General features: G+C 48.4%; 3 long non-coding RNA genes across 6 annotated transcripts in view; 2 read left to right on the top strand and 1 right to left on the bottom strand.

The window, feature by feature from the left end:
• LOC139703711 (uncharacterized) overlaps positions 1-21758 on the bottom strand; it is a 261415-nt gene that overhangs the window by 167979 nt on the left and 71678 nt on the right. The gene's annotated exons all lie outside the window — the stretch shown is intronic.
• Positions 1-21758, top strand: part of LOC139703717 (uncharacterized) — a 91888-nt gene that overhangs the window by 63388 nt on the left and 6742 nt on the right. The window contains exons 3-5 of one of the 4 annotated variants that reach the window (XR_011705816.1): positions 13599-13712; positions 15491-15604; positions 17377-17490. This is a non-coding gene — a long non-coding RNA (uncharacterized lncRNA). Of the gene's footprint in view, positions 1-13598; positions 13713-15490; positions 15605-17376; positions 17491-17800; positions 18245-18426; positions 18611-21758 lie in introns of those variants that run through there. The other 3 variants (XR_011705817.1, XR_011705818.1, XR_011705815.1) reach the window with 3 other exon arrangements.
• On the top strand, positions 133-4379 carry LOC139703713 (uncharacterized). Its single transcript, XR_011705814.1, has 3 exons — positions 133-303; positions 2649-2830; positions 3948-4379. It is a non-coding gene; the product is annotated as an uncharacterized lncRNA (long non-coding RNA).

The raw sequence follows: 21758 nt of genomic DNA, 5'->3' as shown, positions 1-21758 counted from the left end.
GCACAAACTTGCCAGTGTATTTTTGTCTTATGGGGGGAGGGAGGGAGGGAGGAAGGGAGAAAAGAAGAAAGAAAGAAGGAAAGAAGAAATACGGAAGCTCATGTCTTTATTCTTCTCCCAGATGGATTCCGCTGGACTCCATATGTCACCCCGAGTGTGCCTGGATACAGCTGCGGATTTAGATAACCTCTCCTCCCCTCCTGACCTTTATTATGACTGCGAAACTTCTGCGTGGGAGAGATAAATAATTCATGCCCTCGGCCAAGAAAGGAAAGAAGACCCAAGGAAAGATTGCAGAATACAGTGAGCAGCATCTCTTTCTCTAGCATATTTTTCTTTCCGACCCACTTCCTCCCACCTCCATCCCCTACCAATCAGTACCTGACAATCTGGAAGCAGAGTGCCAGGGAGCACAGGTTTGGGGGTCCAAACTTGCATTTTAAATGCTTACAGCGGTGACATATCTGTTGTGTGTTCCTAGAGCAGTCCCTTCTCTCTCTGCCTGGGCGCTCTCTGTAGAATGGAGATACTCATTTCAGCAAAGGCTTAGGAAAAAGAATAAATGGAGATATGTGCAAGTGGACCTTTTTAACTGCACTGTGGAGATCAGACAGAAGGAAGAGAGGAGTTCTGTTGAGGTCCATCGTGGGCCTGTGACATTGTGGGACATGCTGCAAAGGGTGGGGGCCCTTCTCAGGGAGCCTTTAACTCAGGGAGGTAAGAGAGACCTTGGGATTGGATCCTTGGTCTTGGTGTTGGGTCCTCTTGTCTGGCTTCCTTAATAGCAAAGTGAACAAAAGCCCACCCTCACCTGTGGAGTGGGGGGCTTGGGCTTCTCACCATGCTGAGGACAGAACCCTCTGCTTCTTCCAGTTCTAACTGACACAGGCAAAGGGGAGACACCCAACTCCAAGCTCAGTGCTCACATTAAATTCAAAGTTGAATCACACCCGGGCATTGCATGTACATCTGTGATGTGTGTTGTTCTTATCCATGTCTGTGTTAGCTGAAGGAGAGGGTGCAATGACCGCTTTCCAGTTGCTGGCTTGTATAAGGCCCCAAGTGCTTGACCCTTGAATGTTCAAATGAGAAAATGAAGTGGGAAAAGAAAAGTCTGTAGAACAACAACGACCAAAGAATCCAATTTGCTGACTTCATATCTGCGGGAGGCCGTTGGAAGCAGTCACCGAAATGAAGTTTGGGGACTTTTTGCTCCTTTAAACCTCGTCTTGGAATCCCCAATTACACACCTAATTAAGAGTCAGACAGTTGGGCAAAGAGTTGAAAGGGATGATAAGGGAGTGTGGGATTAACAGGAAGAGGCACCTCCCGGCTTTGGCAAATCCTGGGGAGGAGTGTCCTTTCGCCTGCCTTTCAGAGTCCAAATCCCTGCTTCTCTGACACCTTCTGGACACTTCTTTAGCAACTTGTGTCTTGTCACCCTGTCCTTAAAAACACTGAATGTCGGAGATGGAAGAGATCTCCACGGAGCCAAGAACCAAGTCCCAAGTACACTCCATGTGTACACCCTAGAGAGACACCTTTCTTATTCTTGTTCCAGTTTCAGCTGGTGTTTTGGAATTACTATCTAACAAAAAAGAATTGAGCTGAGAGAGGAGAACTGACAAGCTCCAGAGAGAGGATCTGGGGCTGCGCTGGGTGAACCGGAGCATTTTGCTTACCTGGCTGAGGATATTGGAAGGCTCGGGGCTATTCCTGTGACCAGAGAACTCTTTGACTCTGGATGCAAAGGGTAATTAGAGAACTTGCTCAGGAGTTGCCTGGGGAAGCTACAGAATCCGTTTCTTCCATTCTTACTTCCTGTTTGATGTAGCCTTGCCCATTTCCATGGCAACCAGGAAGCTTCTCAAGTTTCACTGAACCATGGCTTGGGGAGATTCAGGAGGAACCAGATGGGGTGGGTGGGAGCCGAGGCTGAGATGTATGTGTCTTCCCATTTTATCCTTACCTCTGGTTTTGACAGGGCTGTCCCCAAAAGCAGATGCAGAAATGCGAGGATCATGATTCTTTTTGTGACCTCAAGGCCCCAGATGCCAATGCTGAGTCATGAAGATGCCTGGCGTGACTCTGCGTCTATTCTGGAAGAATCCTGTGTCTCAGATTCCTCCTGTAGCCTTGTCTACCCTTAAGACCCTGCTCCCTCCTTTTCTCCCTTTAATTTCTACCCCAAGTCACTAGCAAAGGACAGACTTAGTGCAGAGTCACAGAACAGTTATAATTTTTTTTTTTTTTTTTTTTTTTGCTGGGGACCGGGTGATTTGGAAGGAATGAGAACCCTGGTATACAAATTAAGAGCAATGTTGTTTTTCTTGATCTGTGATTTTGACCTTCAATTTCTTCATCAGTAAAGTGTAGAGGTTGACAGACCCTCCTTCATAAGGTGGCCATGAGGATTAAATGGGTGGATATGTGTGTTACCCTTGGAACAATGACAGTCATGCAGAAGGTCCTAGATACACACTAGGGTGGCCTTAAATACAGATGTGCCTCAGGAAGTTTCATTTTATGATTGCTTACAGTGCCCCCTTTCCATTAAAAAATATTATATATATATATATATATATATATATATATATATATATATATATATATATATATATATTTTTTTTTTTTTTTTTTTTTCCAAGGGTAAAGGTTAAAGGCTGCTGAAACTCCCAGAACAATGGTTGCATGCAGTGGTGTTCCATTAATGCTGATTCCTTGTCACCTCCTCTTATGGGTCGTCAAGCTCCTCGGCAGGTGGGAGCTTGTTTGTTCCCTGGGATCTCCCAGTGCTCAGCAGTGGTGCTGGTTCCTGAGCTCGCTGTCAGTAAGTACTCGCTGAGTGAGGGCAGGATGAATAGATTCTTTCCATGCATTATCTGCCTCCTTATAAATAAATATATTAACTTCCTACTGACTGCATCATAGCTAATCACTGCTAGAGATGAAGGCTTTGGGGACTTAATGATTTTTGAAAACTATATTCAAGGTTAAATTATGAGTCAAGCCAAGACTTTAAACTGCTGGAAGCAATTTCCTCATATTTCAACAGTTGCTCAACCGCATCCGCTTTATTTATTCAACGCCCGGGAGCCCCTCCCTCTCACACTCTCCCTCCTCTGGAGCAGGCACATCCTGGAAGCATCCCTGCCACATCGCCCTGGAAAGGAAGCCGAGGCGCAGAGCACAGTTTAGGGCTGAGGCGCCTCCGGCCTGTGTTTTCCAGGGGGATCAACTGGGAAGTGGGGGGGCGTGTTGTGTTTGTCCTTGGTGTGAATCTCTTCACTTCCTAAATTCTGCATTTACTCACAATGTGTGAGGGACTGAAAGGGGAGATTGGCCTTTGGAATTGGCCCCTCTCCTATCCTATGGGCAGTCTAGCTAACACATAAGGTCTATCCATCCTGAGACTCTAGGAAGGACTAGAGGTGGCAGAGGGGACAGTGGAGGCCCTTAACATCGCCTTTGGCTGCTCAAGGGTACTGGGCCCTGCATGTCTCCTTGGTCACCTTTTTCTTATGGTTCTTCTTATAGACCTCAGTGCCTCAGGTTTCTTGGTCTCCCTCAAGGCGGGTGGAGTAAATTTGGTCCATCAAGTAGGGATGTTCCATCATTCCTGATACGGAGTGGTTTCGTTATTTTTTTGGTTTTGACTTCTTCCTTACATTTTAAGCTTCCCAAGGGTGGTGTTTTGTCTGGTTTATAGTGGATTGTGTTTTTAATAACTAAGATCAAGCATGTGGTCAGATACAACTCTAATTGTTTAGGAGGAAAAAAAAAAAAACACATAGCTTTTATCCTGGAAAGATAATTTAGCAACAACCATGGACCAGACCTTCTTTTCTGTGTGGTACCCATTTTCCTGAGAGAAGGTGGTGAGAGGACTTTGAATGTTGAAGGGCTTTTGGGGGGCTTGACAGAGTCATTTCTCTCCTGTTTTACAGAGGCCTGAGAAGGTGTGGACCAGTCTGTAAAGGGATGCTGTAGACCCCCAAGGCAGAAAAGGGACAAGAGGGCAACCTTGACCCCAGAAGCATGTGAAGAGGGAGTCAGCAAACTGGAGGGTGTGGCCCTTACCCAGATTCATGGGCTGGAGGGAAGTGACCAAGTGGACCAAGTGGACTGATGGGGAAGGCCTGGTTGAAACTCAGCAAATAGATGACTCTGGAAAGATCTGAGTACCCAGTTCCCCTGACATGCTGTCTAGACCTGAGGGCTAACCACTGAGCCTGTGTGCTTGTGAACTAAGGATATGGTATCCTTGACCCCTATAGTGATCTCGGCCAATACCAGCATGGCCTGGACCTGCTGAAGACCATTTGTCAACAGTGACTCCTGCTGGTGAGGAGGAGCATTGCACACATAGCCCGAGGAGACTTCCCTGATTCTCAAAACATATGTGACTCTTGAAGCCCTGGAGTTCTTGGACAAGAGGTGAAGCCATGAGAAATACATTAACACTGAGAAAGAGGGAGATCTTGGATTTATACCTATTAGTAGAAAAGTCTTGAATGATTCATTTAAAAGCAAAAAAAAGATGGGGGCTACCATTCATCATACCCCCCAATGAGTGAAATTTCTTATACCAGTTACAAAACTTGAACAGTGCACAACACTTGGCACGTAATTGGACTTTGGTGCATGCTTTTTAAATGAAGGGGATGGGTGGCTGGATGAGGAGATGAAAATAAGGCTCATTTAACAGCATATTGGGATAAAAACTGCACAGACTCATTCAATTTATTCCTCATAAATGGTAAACATTGCTGTCGTCCTTCTTTCTACACAGGAATCGTTCAAGGGCCCATCTCCTGGAGCAAATGGTGAAAATCGTAATTTGAACTCAGAATAGATTCCCAAACCCATGGAGGTTCCACTCATGTTGTAGTTGAGGGAGGAGTCCTAGGATTGGTGAAAGGGATTTAATTGAAGTAAAGTTGAGCAAAGCCTTCACAAAAGGACACCTTCTGGTTTTCTCTTGAGAATTCTGATCTAGAGTGAGGACCGTGGTCTGAGAGTCCCAGCAGAGCCACCTTCAACAATGCTTGTGTGGGCCATTACTTACAACCATGCCCTACTGGATATAGGAAGGGAGATGGGAATAGAGGTTAGTCAAAGACATAAATTGAGAGACAGAAAAACAAATAGCATGGTGGGCAAAGAGGCCAGGGAAAGAGATCACGTCAATAAAACCGATGCATTGAGATTATTCAACTGAAAGACACAAGTGGGTGGTTTTGCAAGGATTCCTGACAAAATCACATGAGGTTAATTATTTCGACCCCCATTTCCTGCTATCACACTTGACTGAGGGCATCCTGGACTGGAAACGACACCAGTGCCCTCAATAATGCATGTGCAGCAACTAATGATCTCTCTGGAGTATAGCTCAAGTTCCTGGAGTACAACTGAAACTCTAGAAGCAAATTGGCTTTGCAGTAATGACTCCAACATAATTGCTAGTGGTTTCTGGTCCATTTTGGAAAGAAACACAAAGCATGCAATTATTAAGTTTTTTTTAAGAGCTATGGCTCATCTTGGAATATTAGTAAATATGTGACTGTCGGGAACTCATTTGTGCAGAAGCATCACTTACACTAAGCCCCAGGAGGGTGGAGACCCTGATTGCTTCACGCAGGTTGTTCCCAAGACCTGGCTCATGGGCGAAAACCAGTAAATATTTGAATAAACTGTGCTCTGAAACCGCGTTTCTTTGAATACCTGGAAGTATCACACATAGGTAACTAACTACCAGTCTTGGGGACACTTTTGGAAAATCAAGAAGCAGCCTAGTTGGTTTTCAGTTTCATTCATTTATCACATATTGATTGGGCCTCTCCCCTGTGTTAGGAGCTGGGTTTGTTGAGCAGGTCTCGCGGTGACTGGTGCAGGACATTGGAAGGAGGCTAAATTTTACTCTGACCAGGAAGACAGGAATGCTTTCCCACATGGCTCCCATTTCCGGTTCAGGCAAACAGGCCACTCATACCTTTTCCACTTCCTCAACTGCACATATCCCTGCTTAGCAGAGGTTCCCCCATGTACAAATTTCTGGGACCTGGAAAAATCACCCACCCGCCATTGCCTAATGCTCACAGGTCCATCAAAACCATGAACCTAGGAATTCACTTCTGAGCCCGTCGGGTATCTGGACTGTGGGAGGAGGATTGCAGCCTGAAGGGCTATTGTGCCTCAAGATAAATAGCTGAGTATCAGCTGCACCAGGGAGCACTGGATAACTGTTTCTTATGGAAATAAATAAATAAATAAGATTCCTTTAGGCTGGAACAGGTTCTTTCGGGTGCAGGTAGACCTGGCTGTGAGGTGCTTGTGCTGTGGTGTTCCCACGAAGCAGAGGACACATGGAATCACGGCTCTTCTGTGGCTGGAGGACCTCCGGGAAACACTTGGTAGGGTGGAAGCGCTCACAGTAGAGTTTCCCCACCCAGCTCAGGAGAAAGGCCCTGAAACCAATCATGAGGCTTGTCTCCTTGTCTCCTGGGGTCCTAGATGCCCCCTGACTGTTATTTAAATCTTCTGTTTGTCCTCAAGAGTGTACTCTTTCCACTTTGCATGGAGAGATATAGGGCATGGGGACAAAAGAAAGATCATATGTCTGCATAGTGAAGCTTCATGCCACCTGGGCTCCCTTTGATGACAGTAGGAATTATAATAATTGTGTTAATAATGGTATCCTATACTTGGCTTTTATTAGATCTTATTAGTACCTATACAGTCCATCTCATGGCATCTTCCCATCAGTCCTCTGAGGTAGGCACTGTTACTATCCCCATCTTACAGATGAGCAAACCAAGTTTAGGCAAGGTAAGGAGCATGTTTCAAGAAACAGAGCCGGCAAGTGTTTAACCTCTCAGTTGAATGCCACCAGGTCCTAAGCCCTCATCCACAGCACCCTAGGCTGCACAAGGCATTCGGGCAGCAGCCTGACTCAACCACCTGACTCCCACTTGAAGTTCATGCCCACACTGACAGCGGGAACCATAGGCTGTTACTTTACCCCTTGAAGCCTGAGTCTCCTTATGTACGGGCAGAATAACTGCACAGGACTGAATGGGAATTGGTTTCCAGTACTTGTGAGAATCCAGTGTGCACTGAGAGCTAAGAAGGTCATTTCAATATCAGCAGGCATACAGGCCTCAGGACCCACATGTATGGTGTGCTTACCCTAAGTGCATATGAGAATTGGGATTGCCCATCAAAGCATTTGAACATTGGCACTTTTTGAATCCACAGCTTCAAGCTGAGCTCTGTCGGATTATAACTCCTCCTCAGGGGGTTACCTGCATGGTTACTGTAAATGAAGCCTGTGGATGTTTTGGTGTCAAGTGGCAGCCTCGAAATATTGTCCCAGCAAAGTTAATTACACGTACCCAATGCTCTCCATGTACCTTCTCCGTTTCTCGCACAGTCAGGTTTGCAATTTCCTGTGCTTTCCCTTGATCTATTTTTATATTACTACATAATAATTCAACCCCTAAATATATCCATCATCCTGGATTTGCATTTTTTATATTAAGTTGCTTCCTGCCTCGCATAGTTTAATCAGTGTTTGCTCAACTCTCTGAGTATCAGAGACAGTAGGATTATAAGATGTGGGTCCCAGCCCAGCCTTGGGTGGCTTGTCTTCTCTGTGACTTGGGGCAGATCCCTTCTGTCCATTTTGGGCTAAGAGTGCTCATTTAAAAAATGGGGGGGGGGGCGGTGAGACCTACACTACAGAATGGTTGTGTGGCTCACAATGGGCACTATATGTGGGAAGAATTGGTGTTAGTAATGGCCCATCTTTGGGTGAGTTTATTGAGCATTGCCAAGACCTCAGTACCATGGGTGCCCAGATGGGGGTAGGGGAATAAGAATAGCAAGCTTGTGATCTGTGAAAGCAAACTGGCCCTGCCTAATCCTTCCGATCTGTGTGACCTTGGATATGGAATTTAACCTGGCAGCACCTCAGATTAGACAGAATGGCTGTCAAGTAGAGATGAAATCATACCCACGTCACTGATCTATGTTAGGATTCACTCAGTGCTTCCCAAATGGGGGTAATTTTTGTCCCCAGGGACCAATTAGGGATGTTCAGTGATGCTTTCGGTTGACACAGTGGGGGACACAAGGTGCTACTGATACCTCAGGAGTAACCAGGGACATTGCTGAACATCCTACAATGCACAAGACAGTCCCCCAACATAGAATTACCCAGTTCAAAACATCAACGGTGCTGAGGTTCAAAACCCTTCATCAGCTGACATGATACTTGTACACGTGGGTCCTCGCACACACCCAGCTCCAGCACAGGCCTGGTCCCTGTGCCCAGTGTGTCCACGTCTGAGTTCCCCGTCTGCCAGCTTCTTGGATGAAAGGCACTAGTCTGATGCCTCTTTGAATCTCTCTGGGTATTTAGTATAGTGACTACACAAAAGACATACTCTGTAATGGCCGGTGAAATCAATAGCTCCCTTAGAGGTGACTGCAATTTGGTTTCAGTGTTGGACTGGGGGGTGGTAGAGATATATAGATGTAGGGGATCAGTGTTCAGGAAAGAGGGTGGGGCTTTGCAAGAAGGCACTGATGAGTGCTGCAGGAAGGGAGTCCGGCCCTGGCTCGCCACAGTGCTCGGCCCTTACAGAAGAATACACGCTAGATGAGGGGGTGGGCATCTTTGGATCTCCAGCCCTGGGAAGACAGCCCCTCTTCTCTGAGTCAAACTTGAACTACCCAGGATGAGGTCTGTTGAGGCCTACAGTAGTCATCTGGCTCCTGTGTTTGTCTTAGGAGGAAACAGTGGTGCGGCTGAATACTGGGAGAATCTGGACCAGAGCTCATAGGTGCGTGTCTGAATGAGCATCATCATATCCTCGAGGGCTAGCAGGCAGCTTGATACACCAGAGTTGCTTGACAAAATGTCCCCACCTATCTCAGGAAAAGAGGCCTTTGAAACTCCATCCACTTCTTGTCCTCTGGGACCTGCCTGCACCCTGACTTATGAATATTTATTCCCACTGCTTGTCTGCTCTCATGTTTTCATCTGATTCGTGACTATACTCTTTCTATTTTGCATGGGGATGGGGTGGGGATCAAGGACGGTTCACAACTCCTCAGGGTGTAGTGCTTTGCCACCACATCTCCTTGCAACAGTAGCATGGCATAACAACGGTATAAATAATGCCAGCTTATAGTTCCTGAGCTTTGGATACTTATTCATGCTTATATGTTTCATCTCGTTACATTCTCCCATCAGCATTCTCAGGCGGGCACTGTTACTATCCCCATCTTACAGATGAGCAAACCAAGGTTTAGCTAAGGTAAGCAGCATGCTTTAAGTAACAGAGTTAGGATGCGTTCAACCTCACAGTCGAATTACACCAGCTCCTAAGTCCTTACCCACAGCACCCCAGGCTGCAGAAGGCACTTGGGCAGCAGCCTGACTCAGTGACCTTGACTTCCACTTGAAGTTCATGACCATGCTGACAGCAGGGACCATAAGCAGTTACTTTACCTCTTAAAGCCTGAGTCTCCTTATCTGTAAAATGGGCAGAATAACTGCACAGGACTGAATGGGATTTGGTTTCCAGTATGTGTCCACCCCCTTCCCTCCATGGACATCCAGTGTGCACAGAGAACTGAGAAGGACATTTCCATTTCATGTCCTCTGAGAACCCACAATTCAGAGCACTTTCTAGAGGAGGCACAGATGCCCTGCCCTGCTCAACCCCATGGGAATCTTGGGAGCAATGAGGCGAAGTCTTTTAGTTACAGGTATTTTCTCTCTTGCTTTAGAAAAGTGCCCAGGCCAAGGGTTGGGGAGGTAGCTCAGTGGTAAAGTGCTTGCCTAGCATGGATAAGGCCCTAAGTGTGATACCCAGCACTGCAGGAAAAAAACAAAACAAAACTATAAAAGTGCCCAGGCCACAAATTAGCAGGCAATCACTCCTTGCTAAATTGCATGCATAATTAGACACAGAAGAAAAGGACACACACATATGTATATGCAGAAATAGATGGAAAAGACACTTATCCTCAGACTTTCAACCTTAAATTCTTAAAAACCTGACCTCTGGTTCACCCTTTAAATGACAGGCCCCAGGACACTCTGGCTGAGAGGACCTCCCTGGGTGGCCTCTGGTCCCATTCTGTAGTTTCCTGGAACTTTCTCTGCTTCCCTGATGCTGTCTCTGATCCTTCTTGCCTTCAATGATTTCCCCTTTCCTAGGATCAAGTCTCCATATCTTACCAAACTGCTTCACGTGTCCCAGCTCTGAGAGGTGTCTATAGCAAGATTTGATTGGAATCATGACAGAGTAAAACAAGGTGAAATGTAGACTCAGGAAACCAGGATTTAATCTTCCCAGGGTCCTTCAACTCTCAGAGCTTCAGTTTCTGCCTTCGTAACAAGGAAACGCTCACCCTCTCTTCTTCTGCTTTTGGAAGTCAGGTAGGATAGTGCCTGCTGAAGAGTCTCACATCAGGAGGGGACGAAGACATAAGACATTCATGCGTGTCTCACCCACCAGATGAAAGGTCTCATGAAAATACAGACACCCTTCTTTGCATCTTTTAGAATCCCTTCTAGTGATTTCTCCCATAGAGGTGATACACAGACACTGTCCCCTCATGCAGTGTCTACATGTTAAAATTTGTGTTATGGGTTTGTAATATAAAGCACACTGATGCCCAGAAAAAGAGGAACATAGACGTGGTTCCCCTTTCTTTCTCCCGGTTCTATTTTTCTCTTTTTATTCCTATTGGATTACTTTGGTTTGGTTTGGTATGATGAAAGAGCTGGGAAACATATCAGTTGAATAGAAGCAAATGCATCTCTACTCGCACAGAAGACATAGGAAAAAATCATCAATTGCAATTAGGTACAGAGCTTGCACCGCCAACCTGAGCACACTCGAGCTCTTTTAAAAATGAGCAGAGAGTTGAACAGAGAGGGGAGCAGCTGGGGTGGAGGAGCAGAGGTCAGGTGATCAGGAAAGCCCATGTGTGGTATGCTGCAGCGCTCCCCCTGCCCAGGACTGTCACCCAAGCTCAGCAGCAGCTGCAACCACACGTGTTGAACACAAGAGGGAGAGGAAGCTCCACGCAGCTCCAGGCCAGGACCCACTTCTTAGCACTGTTCCTCTCTCCTGTTCTATGGAGTGCCTGCTCACCTGTGGCCAAGGTGGTGCTAATAAAGTTTTTGTTGAAAGCTGTCAGCTGATGGATGACTTCAAGGCCTCTGGGTGCCTTTTCCCTTGTTTGCGAAGTGGTTGGCTCCAGGGATTGATGGATGGAAAGAAAATAAACAGCAGTGGTTTCTTTCTTCTACCTGGCTCCCAGGGGAAAGGGGCAGAGGCAGAGTAAAAGAGGAGGACACACACAGAGAAAAACCATGCCAAGAATGCTCACAGCAGAGGCTGCACAGGGGAGGGGTGGGGAGGGGTGACTCTCACCCCCTCGAGGAAGGGAAATGACATGAAATAAAACCAGAGACTCTCATCTTCTGATCCTGAGTCTCCCCCTTTTTTTCCCCACCCATGGGGGAGACTTGAACTGGGCCTGCTTTGTTTATGTAGGAGAGACTTCGGTGTCTTTAAACACATGTACCAGATCAAAGGCCTTTCAGGATAAAAGAAGCCTCGGTCAGATGTGGTCCAAAAGCCTCCTTTTAGCCTGGCAGGCGGGGAGTCAGCCCTTACGAGATGAAGGGCCCACAGGAAGACGTGTCTCATAATAGCCAACGAAATAAAAACGAAAAGCTACTGATTGCAGAGGAAAACGCAAGGACTCATTATAAACTAATTTTTGGTTATTAAAAAATGGATGGAGGGTAAGGAACAGGGTGGAGATGGGAATCATGAGTCCTCATTTTAGACCAGCAAGCATTTATTGAACAACTACTATTTAGGTCATTACTTTACTACATCATTATCTTATCCGATGAGGAGAGTGGAGAGAAGCGTGTTAGAGGAAGTGTCCGCTGTCCACTCACCGTGGACAGGTTGAGGATTGAAGAGCTCCTGGGTGGGGCAGATAAGCAGCCTTCAGCTCATGATTATGTAGACTATGCATCAAATTGCATTCTACTGTCATGTATGACTAAAAAAAATAAGTAAAAGTTAAAAAAAAGGTGGCAGACTGGAGCTGTCTACTGCTGAGGCCCTGTGAGTACTGTTGGGCTTTGGGCCCTGGTGAGAGAGTAGGAAGTTCCTACTGGAGTCAGATGGAGGCCCCAGATGTGGGGGAAGCGGGACTGTGAAGTCATAATGGTGTTCATGAGGGTGGCCCCCAAGGGAGCCCCTGGCTGCAGAGCCAAGCCTGACAAGGTGCTGGGAGAGGGCCTGGGAGGAAGGGCCAGGGAATAGTTGGCAGGCTGTGCAAGAGGGGGACACAAAGTTTGGAGGTAGGAGGGTGTCTCTGGGAGGAGAGAGTAGCGCCCACCCACTTTGGGCGGGGAGGCAGTGCTGGGGTGGTAAGGCAAGGTCTGGCTGAGGCCCACTGATGCCAGAGGCTTGGCCCCTTCCCAGGTAGAGGGGCCCACACATGGGCTGGGGTTGGGGGGCATGGTATAGCTGTCCCAGATGGCCTGGGACGCACCCATCAGAAGGCAGTGGATGTGCTGCGGAGCTTTCTGTTTCTCCCAGTTCAGGTCCTCAGTGGTGACTGGACAGGCCAGTTCCAGAAGTGGTGGCAGCCTCAGAGGTCCCCCCTATTGATGTGATGGCAAAGGAAACTTTCATTTCTGTGGCCTACCCATATTCCCCATGGATGAGCATTTCTTCCTTGGCAATGGCTGTCCCGCTCTGCCTACAGCCACCTTCTCACACTGGGCCTTCTTTGCCATCCATTTCCCTGCAAATGCCATGATCTTGTTATTTTTTAGTGCTGAGTAATATTTCATTGTGTATAAATGCCACATTTTTTAATCCATTCATCTATTAAAGGGCATCTAGGTTGGTTCCACATTCTAGCTATTGTGAATTGTGCTGCTGTAAACATTGATGTGGCTGTGTCCCTGTAGTATGCTTTTCTTAGGTCTTTTGGGTATAATCCAAGAAGGAGAATAGCTGGGTCAAATGGTGGTTCCATTCCCAGCTTTCCAAGGAATCTCCATACTGCTTTCCAAATTGGCTGCACCAATTTGCAGTCCCACCAGCAATGTATGAGTGTACCTCCCCCCCCCACCCCCATCCTCGCCAGCACTTATTGTTGTTTGACTTCATAATGGCTGCCTTTCTGACTGGAGTGAGATGGTATCTTAGGGTGGTTTTGATTTGCATTTCTCTGATTGCTAGAGATGGTGAGCATTTTTTCATGTATTTGTTAATTGATTGTATGTCCTCTTCTGAGAAGTTTCTGTCCAAGTCCTTGGCCCATTTGTTGATTGGGTTATCTGCTTTTTTGTTGTTTAACTTTTTGAGTTCTTTGTACACTCTAGAGATTAGGCCTCTATCTGATGTTTGAGGGGTAAAAATTGGTTCCCAGGATGTAGGCTCCCTATTCACCTCGCATATTATTTCTCTTGCTGAGAAAAACCTTTTTCAGTTTGAATTCGTCCCATTTGTTGATTCTTGGTTTTAACTCTTGTGCTATAGGAGTCTTATTAAGGAATTTGGGGCCTGCCCCCACGAGATGAAGATGAGGACCAACTTTATCTTCTATTAGACGCAGAGTCTCTGGTCTGATTCCTCAGTCTGCCGTCTTGAAAGGTACCTAAACACGCTCCCCGAGGGAAGAAGCCCCTCATCCCTGGAGCCACCATGCCAAATGGGGTTTCTGACAGGAAGAAGCCCAGAGCCCCCACCTCTGCCAGCTGTCAGTAGTTTGGACACCTGGGATCTCCAGGTCCAGGGGTAGCTCCATTCCCACCATTGATAGCAGGCCCCCCAGCCTGGGCAGTCCAACCCACTCAGCCCTTGGTGCTGACAGACGTAGAAATCCCACCGTGGGGGCCCATGCCAGCACCCACACACATTCTGTCATGTATGATTAAAAAAAATAAGTAAAAATTTTAAAAAAAGGTGGCAGACTGGAGCTGTCTACTGCTGAGGCCCTGTGAGTACTGTTGGGCTTTGGGCCCTGGTGAGAGAGTAGGAAGTTCCTACTGGAGTCAGATGGAGGCCCCAGATGTGGGGGAAGCGGGACTGTGAAGTCACAATGGTATCCATGAGGGTGGCCCCCAAGGGAGCCCCTGGCTGCAGAGCCAAGCCTGCCAAGGTGCTGGGAGAGGGCCTGGGAGGAAGGGCCAAGCAACAGTTGGCAGGCTGTGGAAGAGGGGGACACAAAGTTTGGAGGTAGGAGGGTGTCTCTGGGAGGAGAGAGCAGCGCCCACCCACTTTGGGCGGGGAGGCAGTGCTGGGGTGGTAAGGCAAGGTCTGGCTGAGGCCCACTGATGCCAGAGGCTTGGCCCCTCCCCAGGTAGAGGGGGCCCACATATGGGCTGGGGTTGGGGGGCATGGTATAGCTGTCCCAGATGGCCTGGGACTCACCCATCAGAAGGCAGTGGATGTGCTGCGGAGCTTTCTGTTTCTCCCAGTTCAGGTCCTCAGTGGTGACTGGACAGGCCAGTTCCAGAAGTGGTGGCAGCCTCAGAGGTCCCCCTATTGATGTGACGGCAAAGGAAACTTTCATTTCTGTGGCCTACCCGTATTCCCCATGGATGAGCATTTCTTCCTTGGCAATGGCTGTCCCGCTCTGCCTACAGCCACCTTCTCACACTGGGCCTTCTTTGCCATCCATTTCCCTGCAAATGCCATGATCTTGTTATTTTTTAGTGCTGAGTAATATTTCATTGTGTATAAATGCCACATTTTTTAATCCATTCATCTATTAAAGGGCATCTAGTTTGGTTCCACATTCTAGCTATTGTGAATTGTGCTGCTGTAAACATTGATGTGGCTGTGTCCCTGTAGTATGCTTTTCTTAGGTCTTTTGGGTATAATCCAAGAAGGAGAATAGCTGGGTCAAATGGTGGTTCCATTCCCAGCTTTCCAAGGAATCTCCATACTGCTTTCCAAATTGGCTGCACCAATTTGCAGTCCCACCAGCAATGTATGAGTGTACCTCCCCCCCCCCACCCCCATCCTCGCCAGCACTTATTGTTGTTTGACTTCATAATGGCTGCCTTTCTGACTGGAGTGAGATGGTATCTTAGGGTGGTTTTGATTTGCATTTCTCTGATTGCTAGAGATGGTGAGCATTTTTTCATGTATTTGTTAATTGATTGTATGTCCTCTTCTGAGAAGTTTCTGTCCAAGTCCTTGGCCCATTTGTTGATTGGGTTATCTGCTTTTTTGTTGTTTAACTTTTTGAGTTCTTTGTACACTCTAGAGATTAGGCCTCTATCTGATGTTTGAGGGGTAAAAATTGGTTCCCAGGATGTAGGCTCCCTATTCACCTCGCATATTATTTCTCTTGCTGAGAAAAAACTTTTTCAGTTTGAATTCGTCCCATTTGTTGATTCTTGGTTTTAACTCTTGTGCTATAGGAGTCTTATTAAGGAATTTGGGGCCTGCCCCCACGAGATGAAGACGAGGGCCAACTTTATCTTCTATTAGACGCAGAGTCTCTGGTCTGATTCCTCAGTCTGCCGTCTTGAAAGGTACCTAAACACGCTCCCCGAGGGAAGAAGCCCCTCATCCCTGGAGCCACCATGCCAAATGGGGTTTCTGACAGGAAGAAGCCCAGAGCCCCCACCTCTGCCAGCTGTCAGTAGTTTGGACACCTGGGATCTCCAGGTCCAGGGGTAGCTCCATTCCCACCATTGATAGCAGGCCCCCCAGCCTGGGCAGTCCAACCCACTCAGCCCTTGGTGCTGACAGACGTAGAAATCCCACCGTGGGGGCCCATGCCAGCACCCACACACATTCTGTCATGTATGATTAAAAAAAATAAGTAAAAATTTTAAAAAAAGGTGGCAGACTGGAGCTGTCTACTGCTGAGGCCCTGTGAGTACTGTTGGGCTTTGGGCCCTGGTGAGAGAGTAGGAAGTTCCTACTGGAGTCAGATGGAGGCCCCAGATGTGGGGGAAGCGGGACTGTGAAGTCATAATGGTGTTCATGAGGGTGGCCCCCAAGGGAGCCCCTGGCTGCAGAGCCAAGCCTGCCAAGGTGCTGGGAGAGGGCCTGGGAGGAAGGGCCAAGGAACAGTTGGCAGGCTGTGGAAGAGGGGGACACAAAGTTTGGAGGTAGGAGGGTGTCTCTGGGAGGAGAGAGCAGCGCCCACCCACTTTGGGCGGGGAGGTAGTGCTGGGGTGGTAAGGCAAGGTCTGGCTGAGGCCCACTGATGCCAGAGGCTTGGCCCCTCCCCAGGTAGAGGGGCCCACACATGGGCTGGGGTTCGGGGGCATGGTATAGCTGTCCCAGATGGCCTGGGACGCACCCATCAGAAGGCAGTGGATGTGCTGCGGAGCTCTGTTTCTCCCAGTTCAGGTCCTCAGTGGTGACTGGACAGGCCAGTTCCAGAAGTGGTGGCAGCCTCAGAGGTCCCCCTATTGATGTGACGGCAAAGGAAACTTTCATTTCTGTGGCCTACCCGTATTCCCCATGGATGAGCATTTCTTCCTTGGCAATGGCTGTCCCGCTCTGCCTACAGCCACCTTCTCACACTGGGCCTTCTTTGCCATCCATTTCCCTGCAAATGCCATGATCTTGTTATTTTTTAGTGCTGAGTAATATTTCATTGTGTATAAATGCCACATTTTTTAATCCATTCATCTATTAAAGGGCATCTAGGTTGGTTCCACATTCTAGCTATTGTGAATTGTGCTGCTGTAAACATTGATGTGGCTGTGTCCCTGTAGTATGCTTTTCTTAGGTCTTTTGGGTATAATCCAAGAAGGAGAATAGCTGGGTCAAATGGTGGTTCCATTCCCAGCTTTCCAAGGAATCTCCATACTGCTTTCCAAATTGGCTGCACCAATTTGCAGTCCCACCAGCAATGTATGAGTGTACCTCCCCCCCCCCCCCATCCTCGCCAGCACTTATTGTTGTTTGACTTCATAATGGCTGCCTTTCTGACTGGAGTGAGATGGTATCTTAGGGTGGTTTTGATTTGCATTTCTCTGATTGCTAGAGATGGTGAGCATTTTTTCATGTATTTGTTAATTGATTGTATGTCCTCTTCTGAGAAGTTTCTGTCCAAGTCCTTGGCCCATTTGTTGATTGGGTTATCTGCTTTTTTGTTGTTTAACTTTTTGAGTTCTTTGTACACTCTAGAGATTAGGCCTCTATCTGATGTTTGAGGGGTAAAAATTGGTTCCCAGGATGTAGGCTCCCTATTCACCTCGCATATTATTTCTCTTGCTGAGAAAAACCTTTTTCAGTTTGAATTCGTCCCATTTGTTGATTCTTGGTTTTAACTCTTGTGCTATAGGAGTCTTATTAAGGAATTTGGGGCCTGCCCCCACGAGATGAAGATGAGGACCAACTTTATCTTCTATTAGACGCAGAGTCTCTGGTCTGATTCCTCAGTCTGCCGTCTTGAAAGGTACCTAAACACGCTCCCCGAGGGAAGAAGCCCCTCATCCCTGGAGCCACCATCCCACCTGGGGTTTCTGACAGGAAGAAGCCCAGAGCCCCCACCTCTGCCAGCTGTCAGTAGTTTGGACACCTGGGATCTCCAGGTCCAGGGGTAGCTCCATTCCCACCATTGATAGCAGGCCCCCCAGCCTGGGCAGCCCAACCCACTCAGCCCTTGGTGCTGACAGACTTAGAAATCCCACCGTGGGGGACTGTGCCAGCACCCACACACATTCTGCTGGCAGCCAGGCTGCAAGTCCACTGAAGCAACTAGTCCATCAGCCTCTGCAGCTGCTACTCAGAGGCCAGGGACTGTGAACAGTGTTTGTCCCAAGAACAGGCAGCCCCAGTCAGCATGGGACAACCAAGATTCATCCCCCTTAATGCTGCCAGTGTCAGTTGCCTCAATTGCAACTTGGAAGACAGATTTGTCCCCAGTTCTTCCATCTCCCATGGCAGAAATGGGCATCTGCTAAAAAAGTAGAGGGACCCCCCAAACCAGAGAACACCATGGGGCAAGTTTGGGATAGAACAGCTCCAGGGCCTGCCCCTAGGCAGAGCACCACCATGAGGACCAAGGGAGAGAAGGCAAAATACAAACCAGGGTAAGCAACCACTGATGTTTGTGCAATTCATGCCATCCCCCAAAGCCTGACCGTGCAGAACCCCTGAAGCTCTCCTGGGAGGAACCATCACCACCTTCAGAAAGGCCACCTTGACTTGTAAGTTTGTCCCCATGCAATCCAGGAACCTGGGAGCCCAAACTAGCTCCCGGATCTCATATCTGTCTTTGGGGTTCTGTTCATCTCCTCCCCAAGTGAAGGAAAGAGAAGCATGAGACAGCATTTACAGGGTAAATCGGGCTTCGACATATTCAGCGCCACTAACTAGACCATCCCTATAGTGGTCACTTTACAGGGGACAAAAACCAACTCTGTTCTTGGAGCCACGAGGGCCACTCCTTTAAGTGACAAAAGGCGCCCCCTTACAGGAACCCTGAATTCCACCTCGGAGCATCAATACCTCCATGAACCAGGCTGCATATATTTACAGAGGGAATCATATCACCCATTTCCCTGGTGGTAAAGGTGAGGCTCTGGGAAAGGACATGAATTATGAGTTAGTCAAGGTCCTGCCTGGAAGAGCTGGGACTGGAATTCTGGAAATCTGGCTCCAGAGCCTCATGTGCAGAACCCTGCAGGGGAGGCCTGATGCCGGGAGCTTGGAATGGGGGGACCCATCAAGTTGGGGTGGGGGGCTCAGAGAAGAATGAAGAGATGGGTGTGGCTGGGGAATTCGTCCAGAGGGGGAGACCAATAGGAGAGGGAGGGGATCCAGTGAGGGGACTGCATGAGCAAGGCCAGGCAGCTGGAGTGTGTGGGTCAGGCAGAGGAATGACCTGTGAGCAGCTGGGGGTGCAGGGACGGAGGGGGACAGGATTCAGAAGGAAAAGAAGGTTGGGCCACACCATGGAAAGAGCCAGGTCTGGCAGGGAGACACCACCCCTCCCTGCTCCATGCTCCAACTGTCTTTGAGTCTGTGCCTTGAACTTCCCCAAACCCTCCCTTCTCACCACCTCCACTGGCCCTATTCCACCCCTCCCAGCTCTCACCTCCTCCCTGCCTCGCCCATAACAAGACAAAAAGCTCAAAGCTGCTGGCCATTTCCATGTAGTTCTTTTCCCTGCACCTTGTCCCCACATCTGTCTTAACTTGAACTCCAGGTCGGCTCTGTAGGGGCAGTGGTGGGTGACACACAGGATCTCCCTGCTTTAGAGCTGGAGAAACTGAGGCCCAGAGAAGTAATTTCTACTTCTATTTCAGATCTTGGGCCATCACCCCCTTGAGGAAGCCCTCCCTGCACTCTCTACTACCCTGTCAGGCCTGGTTTTTGGTTATTTGTTCTCAGAGGACCAAGGATTTTTGCTGTAGAGAACTGGCCTCAGGTTGTCACTGTCTATTCATTCACATGGATTAGTTTATGTCTTTCTATGTCACTTGGCATGCAGGGGACACTGGAGAAACACTGAGCGACTGAATGACAGTTTGGGTTCTTGTGACAAGTAACAAGAAGAGGTGTTAGTAGAACATGGATGGGGCACCACATGGTCCCCACTTGGGGTATAAAAAGTCTAGGAAGCTTCTATAAGGGGGTGATGACCTGGTTGGAGCTTGAAACCTGAGTTGCTGGTAGCAGCTGGAACATGCAGGGTGGTACCTGGCAGGAGGTGAGCCCCTGGCTCCTGTCACCTTCAGGAATCTGGGTTCAAGGTCCAGTGGTCTAGGTAGCTGGGAATGTGGGCCTGTGAAGGCCTCTGCCCCAAGCTCCATAACCCCAGGCGACTTTGAGGCAGGCAGGGTGGCACACCCTTCCTCTGCTCACTTCCCTTTGTCCAGTGGTAGCCAAGGGGCATCTGACTCACCTCCTCTTTGCCCCACTTCCCCACAGTGAGATTTATTTTAAAGTTACCTGAAAATCCCTCCAGCCTTCCTGATTCAGCCACCCTGTCCTCTGTGATTCTCTTGTGAAGGTCAACTGAGGGTCCCTGAAGGACTGCAGCCCATGCACCTCACTGGCTCAGCTTACCCACCCCACCCTGTGGCTCTCCACTCTCCCCCACCAGGTGGCAGAGGCCTCTGGAGGTCTTCCCACCAGGAGTCTAGAACAGGCTTATTTATGTAGAATAAAAAAAATTATGTATTTCATCCCATTTTCCTGGTCTTTGACAAAACAATTCTATTTGCATAAGACTAATAATTCAGTGACCTCCTTAAAGGCCATTTTTCTCTTGATTCTGGCCCATACAGAGGCCATGCTCTGTTAGAGTGGGAAAATAATTTTTTCTTGGTCAGATTTATAGCTATAAGCAGAGCACTCTGTGAAAATTCTTTCTAGTGAGTAGTCTGGGCTTAATATTTCCTATACTTACAAATTATGAAGGAGACCTTCCAAACATTGTGGTTCCTCTGTGCACCTCATATCCCTTCTCATTATCTGGACCACAAGCCAATTTCAAATTTCCCCATCCAAGCAAATGGCCTAAGGACAGAGAACTCCCAGATGCTCAAACAACAAGGAAACCAGAGAGCCAGGACAGGGCCTCTGTAGTAGTGAGGAGCCTGACCAGAGAGCCAAGTAAAATGAAAGCCTCCTGCTACCCAACTCTGAGGGCAAAGCTGCCAGGAAGTGAGAGGGAAGGGGACATCATGTCTCTGAGCCTCCACTTTGCCCCAGGATCACAGAGGTCAGGGTGAGACCTGTGCTATGCATCTAAGCAGTCTGCCACCAGGTCCCATGTGGGAGAAGGTGGATGTCATCTTAGCAAAAGAGTTTTCTCTTGGACCCCACAGGAGTGGGTCCTGACCTGGAAGAGGATGGTCTGGTGGCTGGTCCAGCTGAGCTGCCAGGTTGAGAGGCCAGCACAGATGTGCACCTAGATGCAGCCTTGCTCATGGTGGTGCTGGTGCCCCGAGGCCAACTTGGGCATTTCTGCTTGGGTGGGCCCTTTGGGGATGGCACTGAAAGGAGGGGCCTAGGTGGCTCCAAGATCATGGTTGCTGTTTGTCCTGTGTAACTTGGTCACCATGGAAATACTCTGGTGGTGGGGGCCACAGAGAGTCAGGCCCAAGCTTGCCTCATAGGTCTGTCTGGTGCTCGAGGGTCCCTCCTCTTAGAAAGGAGATGCTCATTACCCACAGGCTGCTCCCAGGTTCTCTGCTCTCAGGTTCCACTGAGGACACTGCCAAGGGCATAGTCATGCAAGTTGGTCTTTCTGGGGTGGTGCTGGCCCCTCGATTTCTGCTTGGGTGGCCTTTGTGTCAAGCATTAAATGGAGGGGAACTGGTGACTCCCTGCTCATGTTTGCTGCTTGTCTTTTGTCCCTTGGTCACTGGAGGTATTCTGGTTAGAGGTGCTGCAGGTTTTCATGCTCCAGGCTTGCTGTCTGGGCTTGGAGTTTCTCTTCTTTTGGAGCAGATGCTCAGTGCTCCAAAGGCCAGTATCACATCTGGAGGGAGGTCTGTAGTCGTAGAAGCCAGTGATTCCACAGCATGGACTTTCAAGTGCAGGTGGCCTTTCTGGAAATGGTGTTGGTCCCCTGCATTGATCGTAGGGGTTTCTGCTTCGGATGACTTTGGAGATGGCAGTAAAATTAGAAGCACCCATAGCTAGGGTGTCTTAGCAGGTCCTAAGCTGGACCCATGGTGCCCAAGTCCTGGAAAGTCCCACAAAGGAGAA

The sequence above is a fragment of the Marmota flaviventris genome, assembly GCF_047511675.1.
Source record: "Marmota flaviventris isolate mMarFla1 chromosome 17 unlocalized genomic scaffold, mMarFla1.hap1 SUPER_17_unloc_1, whole genome shotgun sequence".
Classification (NCBI taxonomy): Eukaryota; Metazoa; Chordata; class Mammalia; order Rodentia; family Sciuridae; genus Marmota; species Marmota flaviventris.
This window is presented reverse-complemented; position numbering and strand designations above follow the sequence as displayed.